Here is a 13472-nt window from a genome sequence, read left to right on the forward strand (position 1 = left end):
TAAGAGAAGAAAATTACAAGCCGATAAGGACATCCGTGGAATTTTTTTTTTCCTTTATTTGGGCCAAATTTTATTACCCGGACCATTGTCTCCGCGTTGCGGTTGCTACTCGAATTGACCTATAAGATTCGGAATCCTTTCCAGAAGAACCCACTCTTTCATTAGACGTTGCCCTTTGAAGGTTTAATTAGGGGTTCTTGAAACAAGTAATAAAGATGAAGAAACCGACATAAAAAGTTATTGAAAAATGATTGATCTGGTTTGCGTATGAAAAATAAAATAGTGGAATATAATACAAAAATCAAATGTTTCAAAATACAATATGATTTCAATTAGACAACATATCAGTATAATATGACAAAAGATAAGCCCGCTGCAAGGAGGCCCATATGGAGTTTAATGGTTTCACACTAAACCCAAATCCATTAAATAGGAACACAATATGTTATGCTACATAACACAATATCATGGACCACTAATACTCTTAGGGTGCGTTCTCTTCACCTAAAAAACCCAGAACTAGATTGGACCTATTTAAATTGAATTCAACTTATTAGACCTGATTGGACCTGATTCAACTTATTAGACCTGATTGAAACTTATTAGACCTTATGGGACCTGATTGGAACTTATTTGACCTTATTTGACAAAAACTTTGATAAGTAATAACATAAATTATTACCCCTAACATAAATACTACCCCGAAAAATTTATTATGACATAATAATTAATAAAATTTATCCTTCGAAAAAATAGTAATTATTAATTATCTCTTATGATTAACATTTTAACAAAAAAAATACTATTTATATGCTTGCTTATACACAACTTTCACTACTAATATATCTAAGTCTTGCTTTGATTTCATAAAGCACTAGTAGAAAATTGATAACATTTAGATATTTCATTGTTATTAGTAACGAAAACATGTTATCTCTAGTTATTTGAAGACGAATTGCAAAATTTTATAATTATGATGGTTATTATTGTTAACCTTATTTGACCACGATTATAATATTTTTTAATAATAACATAATCAACTAATAGTAATATGAATAATAAAATAATAGATAATATTGTAAATATAATACTAAATAATCATAATGCTACTTTGATTAAAAAATTTTATTAATAACATAATTAGCTAATAGTAATATGAATAATAATATAATTGACAATAATATAAATATAATACTATATAATCATAGTGGTACTTTAATTAAAATAAAAATTTAAATTTAGTTATGATAATAGATGATTGACTATTTTGATCTTATTGGAACTTATTATACCTGATTGGAACTTATTGACCTGATTGGACCTAACTGAAACTTACCTGAACTGAATACAACCAAATAACGAGACGAAACAACAAGTACTATGTTACATAACACATTTTTTTGCAATTTTTAGCACTAGATAAAACCAAATAAGGAGAAGAAACCAAATTTACCTTAAAACCCTAAATGATTGTTCCGTTTGACACAACAATACAACCAAATAACGAGACGAAACCCTACTCCTTAATTTGATCCTTCCGACGTTGTTTATGTTTTACAATCATCTCATCATATTTGCAATATGCTTACTGTAAAGCACTATTTGTTTCTAATATAACAACATGATAATAACATGTTGCATTTTTGTTGTGTTGACTTTATGTAAATTTTTGTTAGTTAAACGCTAAATTTCCACAAATCAAAAGTACTATATTACACAGCACAAACGTTAGTGCCAATTTATTTCAACCACAATAACACCAACAAATATTTAAAATATAGTGGGTTAATTCACCAATGAATATTGGTGAAAATTGTTGTAGTGGGAACACAATCCCAATTAGTGGGAACACAATATGGTAACTTTTGAAACATAATTCTTTTGTAACAATACACAAGATGGTTACTTTCAAACATTTTTTTTATCAACACATAAATATTTAATGACCTTAATTGATTGGTGAAACACAATCTCAATTAGTGGAAACACAATATGGTTACTTTGAAACATAATTCTTTTGTAATAACATAAATATGGTTACTTTCAAACATAATTCCCTTGTAACTAAATATAAATATTTATTGACTAATGTACAATTGTAGTATTTCTTAAAGTCCTTAGGATCGTAAATTGATTATAAAAACCATAAGTTGGCATAAATAGGGTACATTTATTTTAACCATAATAACAACAACAAATATTTAATATTGAGTGGGTAAATAATATATGGCCCAATTTAGAGCATCCAAAATTGCTTGTAGTGCAAAACACAATCCAAATTATTGGGAACACAATTTTTATTTTTATTTTGATTGGGAAATTAAGTCAGCCCAAGGGCTAACCCCTACCAGGCTACCAGCCTTGTAGGAACTACCAGCACATACATTGGCTGGTAATGCATGCTTTGCTAAGGAACTACTCCATCATAATATTGGGGGTAAGGATCGAACCCCTGACCTCAAAGATCAGTGGGGAGTGCTCTACCACATGAGCTAGCTCCTCAAAGATCAGAGGGTAGTGCGCTATCATATGGTTACTTTAAAACATAACTAGAATTTTTTGCACGCGATGCGTGCTTGAATTTTTTTCGAAACAGAAACTTGATTTTCTTCGGCATAAGTGTCAAAATTTGAACATTAGATATTCGAAGTATAATTGTTTTTAGTTGCAAAAATTGATTGGTTTAGTTTCTGTCACTTAAGTCTCTCACCATTCTTTTTTTTTTAACTTTTTAAAGTTAAATTCTATGAACAAAATAGAAATTTCATTGAATTTATTTATGATTTCTGATATTATAATTTTTTAGTTGATTTTTGAATTAAGTACAATACTTCATAAATTGTAAAGAAAGTGGACACTTTGACTTCAAGTCATTTTTTTCATAGGTTGTAGTTTGTAAGTGAATTTTTAAGTTTTTGTAAAGTTTACTCATTTTAGTGATTTGCATAACGTAAATTATGCGATTTATGATTTAAGTTGACTTGTGAGTGATTGTTATAATTATATTTTTGGTATTTTTGTTTGAAGCCCCTTTTGATTTGAAAGTGAATTTGTAATTTAGAATGGGAAGAGGGGCAAAATAGACATTTCAAAAGAGGACACCATTGCTCCCCCTTCTCTTATATAATAGAGATTTGTGTGTAAGGGAACATAATATGATTACTTTCAAACATAATTCTTTTGTAACGAGAAAAACTTATTTATTTAATGACTTATATGTACAATTGTTGGTAATTTATAACATTTTATTGATTATTGAAGGTCTTTAATTGTATGTTTTCGTTTTTATTTCTCCCCATAATTTGCAACAAGTTATTGTCCTAATGTTACTAATTTTTCTTCTCCTCGTTTTGTTGTCCAGTCACTTGTAGTGGAGGAGAGAGAAAGGAAGTTACTTTTTCCCCATTCCCTTCTATTCCCCTTCTATTCCCTTTCTCAAATTCAAAAAATTAAATATAATATATTTTCTGAATTTAATACATTATTTTTGTACTTGCACCTTTTCACAATATTACTTTTTCAATTTTATATTGCTGAGTTTCCCATATCTGATATGGTTTTATCAGGACTCCTATAAGAGCATGCTTACAGCTCAATGGTGGCTAGAAATAAAGATTGTGAAAACAATCTTTATTTTTGGATCCTTAACCATAAGTAGAATAAAGATTGTAGGTTGATTGGGGGAAAAAAATTGCATGGGATGAATGAATTGGTGATCAGGCGTGGCTGGGCCCCACCGGCCTGATCTGCCAACTCACTTTTTTTTTCCTCTCTTGCCATTCAAACGACGCTCTTTTAATGCTAACAATTCTGATGCAACACTCCTTTGTCATGAATGGAAGGAGGGGTTGCACGCCACTTGTCATGCCATAAATGGTTATTAAAATGTAATTGTAGTAAAATTTGCAACATTTATATTTTAAAAAATACAAAGTAAAAAAATGTAAAAAAATACCAATGACTCTATTTTTCCGCGCTCTATAAATAGAGATTCATTTTGCTATATTTCAGACAAATATTTTTTCAGCTATTTCCTCTAATTTTTCTTATTTTTTTTATCAATTAGTAATGAATATTTTAAATTATTAAAAAGTAAATAATAAAAATATTGTATAATGGTGGTGGGGTGATGAAAGAGAAAAAATAGTTGGGTAGGGTAAAAAAGTAGTTCGGTAGGCAAAAGTAGTTGGGATGATTTTTTTTTTGGTTCATTGTTAAGAAGAAAGTGGGAAAAGATTGTGGGATGTAATTATTTAGAGAGAGAAAGTTTGAAAGAGGGTGGGATGATCTTATTTTTCAATCATCAATAATTGCCAAAAATAAGATTGTGGGTCGATTGGAGAGAAGATTTGGGTTATGATGATTGATTTGACGATCAGTCGTGGGGTGGAGCCCACTGAGCTGGCCTAGATTTTGCTCGCCACTTTTCCATAGAAATCGCAGCAATATGCTTTGTAAATCTGATATAAAATAAATATATTGTTGCGGTTTCTACCCCAGATTCCGCAACCGGTTTAAAACCGCAGTAATATATTAATTACCTATTGTTGCCCCCTTAATTGTTGCACGGCCAAATGTTAGAACTAGACAAAGGGTGAAGAAGATGAATACTATGAACTACGAATCTTCTAGGCGTGTGTAGACACTTTCCCAAAAGTGATATTCCGACCCTATACGAAGCACGGGTTGCACGGAATTCAATTTCGAGATACAAAGAAGAACAACAAGAGTCACGCTCGTATGAATCTTGTAAAAATGAGAATAAGATTCATGATTTTATGTTTGATGATCAATGCTCTCAAACTTGAGAGAGAGTGCTTGTTTTTGAGAGAAATATTCTGAAAAACTTCTATCTTCATCAGTAGTACAAAACCACTATTATACACGCAAAATAACAAAACTGTCAAAAACCGCACAAAATGCACAAACCACGACAAGAGACAGGCTCTCGTCGCGAGTCGAGACAGAGCTCGCGAGTCGCGAGCGGGCCTGTCGCGAGTCGCGACGAGCATCGCGAGTCGCGATGTGCTCGCCTGTGCGCTGCGATGCCTGCTCGCCTGTGCGTTGCGATGCTGCTCGCTGCCTGTGCGCTGCTTGTGCTAGTATGTGCGAGTATACATGCTACTGCTTTGCTACACCATGCTTAGCTATAACCACCAAGCATAATATGCATTATACATATTGATTCAAGTAACATTTGTACTTGTTTGCGGTTTCTATATTCCTTCAAATCTTATTGTTTACTACACCATAAACAATCTACGTGTATATTTAACGTAACTTGAACAACGACACCTTAACCAAGTTATTCAAGTTATACGTTACATGAACTCAATCAACCAAATACTCTAAATTATCCAACAATCTCCCCCATTTAGAGTATTCTAAAAGATAATAAGCACTAAACATCATCAAAACAAACATCTCATGCGTAAATGAAAGTGTATAAAACTTGAACTTTCATATAGTAAAGTACACATTCCAAGTATCCGTATCCAATTGGTGTCGATAACGATTGAACCAATTTCAATACATAATGGAAACCCGAAGATACAATACACACAAGATAAATTTACTTAAACTCATTATAAACCGACACATAAAGCCTTGTGTCCATATCTATTCATAAGTGTATCAAAGCTATGCCCCAATAGCTCCTTGAAGCGGCTAAACTTCACACTTACATAGGTAGATCTCTAAAATACATGCTACTGTGAAAGCACAAACAAGAGACCTATTAATTTACAACCTCCTTATACAACACAGTTATAGAACTATAAACTTAGGATGAATAAGTTCTACAATCATCTAAATGAAGAAATTAATCTTATTGAACTTAAGACCCAACGTCATATTGGGCGTTAAGTTAAGATTTCCTCATTCGTGATTCTCGAGGGGCTCCAATCCTAAACCGATTGCCATCCTCTTTACATTATCTCTAGCCAAGGCCTTTGTAAAACAATCCGCTAGATTATACGTTGTACGTACATAGTCAACAGTGATTACACTATCCTTGATAAGTCCTTGGATGTAGCTATGCCGCACACCAATGTGTCTTGACTTACCATTATAGACTTGACTATATGCTCTTGCCAAAGCAGCATCGTTATCACAATGAATCGCTATGGCGATATCGGTTTTGGCAACAAAGGAATCTCAATCATGAGATTCTTCAACCACTCCGCCTCTTTGCTTGCGGAAGATAAAGCAATGAATTCCGAAGTCATGGAGGAATCCGCTATGCAAGTTTGTTTCTTGGAAGCCCAAGATATAGCACCTCCCCCAAGTAGAAATACCCATCCACTTGTGGAAGAGTGATCCTCTTTATTAGAGATCCAACTTGCATCCGAATACCCTTCTAAAACCGAAGGATATCCACTGTAGGATAAACCATAGTCCTTGGTTTTTCCTAAATACCTTAACACACGACGAATAGCTTGCCAATGTTGTACACTAGGATTACTAGTATACCTACTGAGTTTGCCTACCGCAAATGCGATATCCGGCCTAGTACTCGTCATTGCATACATCAAACATCCAATCACCCTTGAATACTCAAGTTGAGATACAGCACTACCTACATTAGGTAGTAATTTCTCACTAGGGTCCATTGGAGTTGACACAAAGGAGCAACCACTAACATCGAATTTCTTAAGAACCTTTTCGATGTAGTGAGATTGAGACAAACTCAATTTACCTTTGCTTCTTTTAATTCTAATTCCTAGAATGACATCCGCCTCCCCCAAATCTTTCATTGAGAACTTAGACGATAGAAAAGATTTAGTCCACTCAACTTGGGATAAATCAGTTCCAAAAATTAGCATGTCATCTACATATAAGCAAATCATAACACCATGACCATTGTCATCAAATTTGCTATATACACACTTATCTGAATTGTTCAATTTGAATCCATTAGACAACACTACCTCATCAAATTTTTGATGCCATTGCTTAGGTGCTTGTTTTAGCCCATACAAAGATCTAATTAGTTTGCAAACTTTTTGTTCTTGACCTTTGACAACAAATCCAACCGGTTGTCTCATGTAAACCTCCTCATCTAATTCTCCATACAAGAACGCAGTCTTGACATCCATTTGATGGATCACAAGATTATGAATTGCTGCAAGGGCAATCAATAATCTTATAGTGGAGATTCGAGCTACAGGTGCATATGTATCGAAATAATCGATACCCGGCTTTTGAAAAAGCCTTGTGCCACTAACCGGGCTTTGAACTTGTCAATAGTTCCATCGATTTTCATTTTCTTCTTGAAAATCCATTTGCACCCTATTGGTTTACATTTAGGAGGTAGGTCCGCTAAAACCCATGTGTTATTCCCCATGATTGAGTCCATTTCATCATCAATAGCTTCTTTCCAAAATGAAGCATCTTGAGATTGCATGGCCTCATCATATGTTAAAGGATCCCCTTCCACATTATAGACATATGGAAATTTAGTCAAAACACTATCTCTTGATCCTTCAACCAAATATACATGAAAATCCGGGCCAAAAGATTTCTCTTTCCTAACCCGTTTACTTCTCCTTGGTTGAGTTGATGTAGATGCAACATTTTCATCTAGAATTTGTTCATCTAACTCATGATCATCATTTTGATCAATCTCTTGAATTTCGGTACTTGGAGTTATATCCTTTGGTCTAGGAACCGATGAATATCTATTTTCATCAAAAATTGCATCCCTTGACTCCACAATAGTGTGAACCGACCAAAAGTCGTTTTGTTCTATAACATAGAACCTATAGGATTTGCTATGAGAAGCATATCCTATAAAGATGCATTCAACTCCTCTTTCACCTAACTTTTTACGTTTAGGTTCCGGCACTTTCACTATTGCCCTACATCCCCAAACTCTAATGTAACTTAGATTTGGTTTTCTTTTGTACCATAATTCATAAGGGGTAACTTGTTCTTTTTCATAGGAACACGATTCAAGATGTAACAAGCGGTTAAAACCGCTTCACCCAAAAACCATCACTCAAACCCGAGTAGATAACATAGAATTTACCATTTCTTGTAAAGTTCTATTTTTCTTTCCGCTACACCATTTTGTTGTGGTGTATAAGCCGCGGTTGTTTCATGTATTATTCCTAAAGCTTGGAAATAACTAGGATTATGAAATTCACCACCTCTATCGGTTCTAAACCGTTTAACCTTGTCACTTAGTTGCAATTCTACTTCATTTTTATAGATCTCAAATTTTTCTAGGGCTTCATCTTTAGTAGACAATAGATATACATAACAAAATCGTGAATGATCATCAATAAATGTTACTATATATTTTTGTTTCCTAAAGAAGGTGTACTATGAAAATCACAAAGATCACTATGTACCAAATCAAGCAATTTAGTATCTCTTTCCACATTATTAGGGAAAGAACACCTAGTTATTTTGGTAAGCATGCATGTTCTACACTTCTCAATACTTGGATCAAAAGCAGGAATTAAATCATCCTTAGCCATAGAATATAATTTTCTATAATTAACATGACCAAGTCTTAAATGCCAAAGAGAAGAATTATCATTAATAACACACACATTGTTCACTAAAGCATTTGAAATGCTAAGTTTAAACATACCATTACACAAATAACCAAGTCCAACAAACAAACCACCCTTAGATAATATAAATTTGTCCGACTCAAAAACCATTTTAAAACCTATTCGATTCAAGATAGCTCCTGACACTAGATTACGCCTAAGTTCCGGAGCAAATACAACATCTCTTAACACTAGAGATTTGCCGGAACTAAAGACCAACTCTACTTGTCCTACACCGAGAACTTGAGCTGTAGAGTCATTCCCCATGTATAGAACTTCTCCATTGTCCACCTCCTTGAAGGTTTTGAATGAAGACCGCTCCTTGCACACATGCCTTGAAGCTCCTGAATCGATTATACCATGAACAATCATCCTGTACACAAAAGATTTCAGAAATCATACACATATAATTCAAACTTGAATTACATGAAAGTTGTGTACAAGTACCTTGTTTGGCTTGGGATTGGCTAGACTCGCCTTTCCCTCCACCTTGCTCATTCTTTTTGTTCATTTTCCTCTTCCATAGGAAGCAATCCTTTTTGAAGTGTCCGGGCTTGCCACACTCCCAACAACCACGTTGTTGAACACCTCCACCATTCTTAGGCTTCTTAAATTGTTGCCTTTGGTGAAATTATTAGCCCTCTTCTTAGGGTTTGAGTCTTTGAACTTTCCATCCTCCACCATGTTAATGGTAGAAGAATTAGGATTTACCTCCTTTTGTCCATCTTGAACCCGAATGCCCTCTTCAATCCGAAGATGAGCACCCAATTGTTCCACATTTATATCATCTTTCCTATGTTTAAGAGTATTTCTAACATCCTTCCAACTTGGTGGTAATTTGTCTATTATTGAAGATACATATAAAGTTTCATCCATACTAATATTGTGTTGTTTAAAACTTCCTAAAATCCTTTGAATTTCATGGAATTGTTCCATCACAGGCCTTGTTTCATTCATCTTAAATTATTGAAATTACTAACTAAGAACTTCTTACTAGATGCATCTTCGGCCATGTACTTTGACTCAAGGTCATCCCAAAGCATTTTAGCGGATTCATAAAATTGATAAACATCAAATAAAGTGTCAGACATACCGTTTAAAATGTGACCACGACATATATAATCGTCATTCTCCCACTTGTTCCTTCTCCTTGAGGCCTCCAAAGTTTCTCTTCCACAAACTGGGTTTTGGAGTACTCAAAACATATGCCACCGAAAGAGAAGTGAGAAGAAAATGCATCTTCTTTTGCCATCTACGGAATCCCACACCCTCAAACTTTTCAAGTTTCTGAAAATTCGAAGTCATTTCACGTACCGTAGCCATCTTCAAAAAATATCACTTTTGGATTGTTAGAACTAGACAAAGGGTGAAGAAGATGAATACTATGAACTACGAATCTTCTAGGCGTGTGTAGACACTTTCCCAAAAGTGATATTCCGACCCTATACGAAGCACGGGTTGCACGGAATTCAATTTCGAGATACAAAGAAGAACAACAAGAGTCACGCTCGTATGAATCTTGTAAAAATGAGAATAAGATTTATGATTTTATGTTTGATGATCAATGTTCTCAAACTTGAGAGAGAGTGCTTGTTTTTGAGAGAAATATTCTGAAAAACTTCTATCTTCATCAGTAGTACAAAACCACTATTATACACGCAAAATAACAAAACCGTCAAAAACCGCACAAAATGCACAAACCACGACAAGAGACAGGCTCTCGTCGCGAGTCGAGACAGAGCTCGCGATGTGCTCGCCTGTGCGCTGCGATGCCTGCTCGCCTGTGCGTTGCGATGCTGCTCGCTGCCTGTGCGCTGCTTGTGCTAGTATGTGCGAGTATACATGCTACTGCTTTGCTGCACCATGCTTAGCTATAACCACCAAGCATAATATGCATTATACATATTGATTCAAGTAACATTTGTACTTGTTTGCGGTTTCTATATTCCTTCAAATCTTATTGTTTACTACACCATAAACAATCTACGTGTATATTTAACGTAACTTGAACAACGACACCTTAACCAAGTTATTCAAGTTATACGTTACATGAACTCAATCAACCAAATACTCTAAATTATCCAACACCAAAACCGTCGCAATAGGCCACTTAATGACCTCAGCAATAAGCATTTATTCTACTAGTGAAGGATTTCCCCTAAAGGGAGAACTACCTCCTTCCTAACCATTATACATCTATCCTCATCTCATGTTCACCACCACGTTCAAATTTTCTCAAGCTAAAATTTGACGGTTTTGTTAAAAATCAATTAGCAGTAGCTACGTTCATCATCAGAGATCACAATGGTCAAGCCCTTACTTCATGCAAAAACTTACCAACTTGGTTCTGCCCGATTTTTGTAGCTGAAGCTTCTGCACTATATCGTGGTATCTCCTTCGCCTCCCAACTCAACATTGACAATCTTCTTACCGAAGACGGCAAACGGCTAGTCATCAATGCAATAAAAGGAATTTAGAAGGCGACATGGCAAATTCAAGTTATACTCAGAGATACTCAAATACTACTGCAAAAATTTCACTCCTGGAAAATCTCTCATGAGTCATGTGATCATGTCTATCGTGAAGCTAATAGAGCAGCCGATTGAATAACTAATGTTGGTCACTTAGTGAATGATTCATTTACTATTGATCTTTGTAATGCTCCACAACTCTCTAAAATCCTTTTTTTTGGTACGAAAGCAACCATCAAATTAAAATTACGAAACCATTGTAGCCATATTACAAGCCAAGTTCGTGTCTCTCAAAAGATGACTAGGAGGAGGGGTATTCCTAGTTACATTACATTCTAGAGAACTTCTTCTACACTCCTTCGCTATCTTGTCCACGACCATGTTTTGTTCCCTAGGAATGTGGATAAATCTAACCCTCTCCAGCTCCCTCTACAAATCCCTACAATTACAAAGAATAGCAGAGTAGGCACTGTGCTCGCCTTGACATTGGTTAAGTAAGTCCACAACGTTGAAGCAATTAGAGAATATTACAATATTCTTTATAAATTCCTTAATTGCCAAAGCAAGAGATTCTTTTATACTTAAAAGTTCAGCATGTAATTAAACATCTATGACAACCACTTTTCTTTCAAAATCGCCCGTCAATCCCATTGGGGATCTGTTGGCAAGAAAAAGGATCCTACTAAACCATATCCAAACATTAATAGGTAGTGAGGTTTGAACTTGTGACAAGTCACAAGTAGGGGTGTTAACGAGCCGAACCGAGACCGAACATACCCAGGCTCGGCTCGGCTCGAGAATGAATGAGTTCGAGCTCGAAGCTCGTCGAGCCTAAAAAATTTAGGCTCGGCTCGTGAAATTAAAATTTTAAAAATTAAAAGAAAATTTAGCTTAACATTAACCAAGACTTTAGATCTAGCCTAGCTAATGTTTTGCCAAACTTTTTATAAGTATGGATGTCAGGCTAATTTTCATTAAATAATGCAAGCCCAACAACCATACATTCTACTCCTATCTATCCCCCATATATAATACAAGAGGTCCCTTATTACTCTTACTTTCTCCCCAATGTGGGACTTCTAAAATCCCAACAAAGGAACTCACTTAAGCTTTATAACGAGCATCGAGAAAAAGAAGAGATGGGTGCTTTAGATTTTTCTATCATGCGCCTTTTATAATTGGAGATGTGAAGTTTTGCTTTTGCCTCACCGATGTGGGACTTATAAACCTTAACTAAATAAGCTCAACATTATGTTTTGTCAAACTCTTTAAGTATGGATGTTAGGCTAATTTTAATTAAATATGACAAGCCCAACAACCATACATTGTACTCCTATCTATGCATGCCCATATAATACAAAAGGTCCCTTGTTACTCTTGCTTCCTCCCCAATGTGGGACTTTTAAAATCCCAACAAAGAATCCACTTAGGCTCTACAACGGGCACCAAGAAGAGATGGGTGTAGTTGTTTTCCATATCATGCACATTTTACATCACCGATGTGGGACTTATAAAACTTAACTAAATAATTCACAAACATTTTGCATTATTCCTCATATTCCCAATATGGGTAGAAGAAAGGTGATAGAATTAGATATAGTAAAAGAATTAATTTTATGCTAATCCAAGTTTCTAGGCTTTGCATATTTAATGATTGTCCAACATTATAAAATAAGACAAATCAATTAAGAATTATAATAAACTTATGCTCTGTTTGGAGAAGCATTTCAGGTGACTTAAATGATAAGGTGCTACAATTTTAAGTCACCTTATATAATTAGTGGTGTTTGGTGGAGGAACTTAAATAAAATCTAAGTCCTAAATTTGACTGAAATTGAGTTGGAGTAAAATATAGCTTTTGAGATCAGGTGCTGAATTTTTTTTATTATTATTATTTTCTTTTTATCTTTTTAAGCCTAAAAATATATTTTCTTTTTATGTTTTTAAGTTTAAAAGATATTTCAGCTACAGTCATAAATAATATTACCAAACAGGTTATGTAATCAGCTAGCTTAACAGTATCAGCACCTTAACAGTTTCAGCTGCTACCTAATCAGTTTCAGCCACCTTATCAATTTCAGCTCCATTTCAGTCAGTTTTGTCAAACATAGCCTTAAAGGGTAATAAGATTATATAGGGAAAAACAAGGGTTGGTGTTTACTTTTTCTATCGATGTGGGACAATACTTTTTTACATAAAGCCTATCTAAAACATTTCACGAACATGTTTGCGAACTTTCGAGCCGAACTCTACTAGGCTCAGGCTCGGCTCGCTAAGATCACGAGCCGATCTCGAACTCGAGTCGAGCCCTCCCGAGCCGAGCTTTGACCGAGGTTTGACCGAGCCGAGCTCGAACAGTTTGCGAGCCACCCTGGCTCATTAACACCCCTAGTCACAAGCTTGGTTAAAAGGAAATATGAAATGTTTGCTTGCCCCTCAT

This window comes from Beta vulgaris, chromosome 9 (genome assembly GCF_026745355.1).
Source record: "Beta vulgaris subsp. vulgaris cultivar EL10 chromosome 9, EL10.2, whole genome shotgun sequence".
Lineage (NCBI taxonomy): Eukaryota > Viridiplantae > Streptophyta > Magnoliopsida > Caryophyllales > Amaranthaceae > Beta > Beta vulgaris.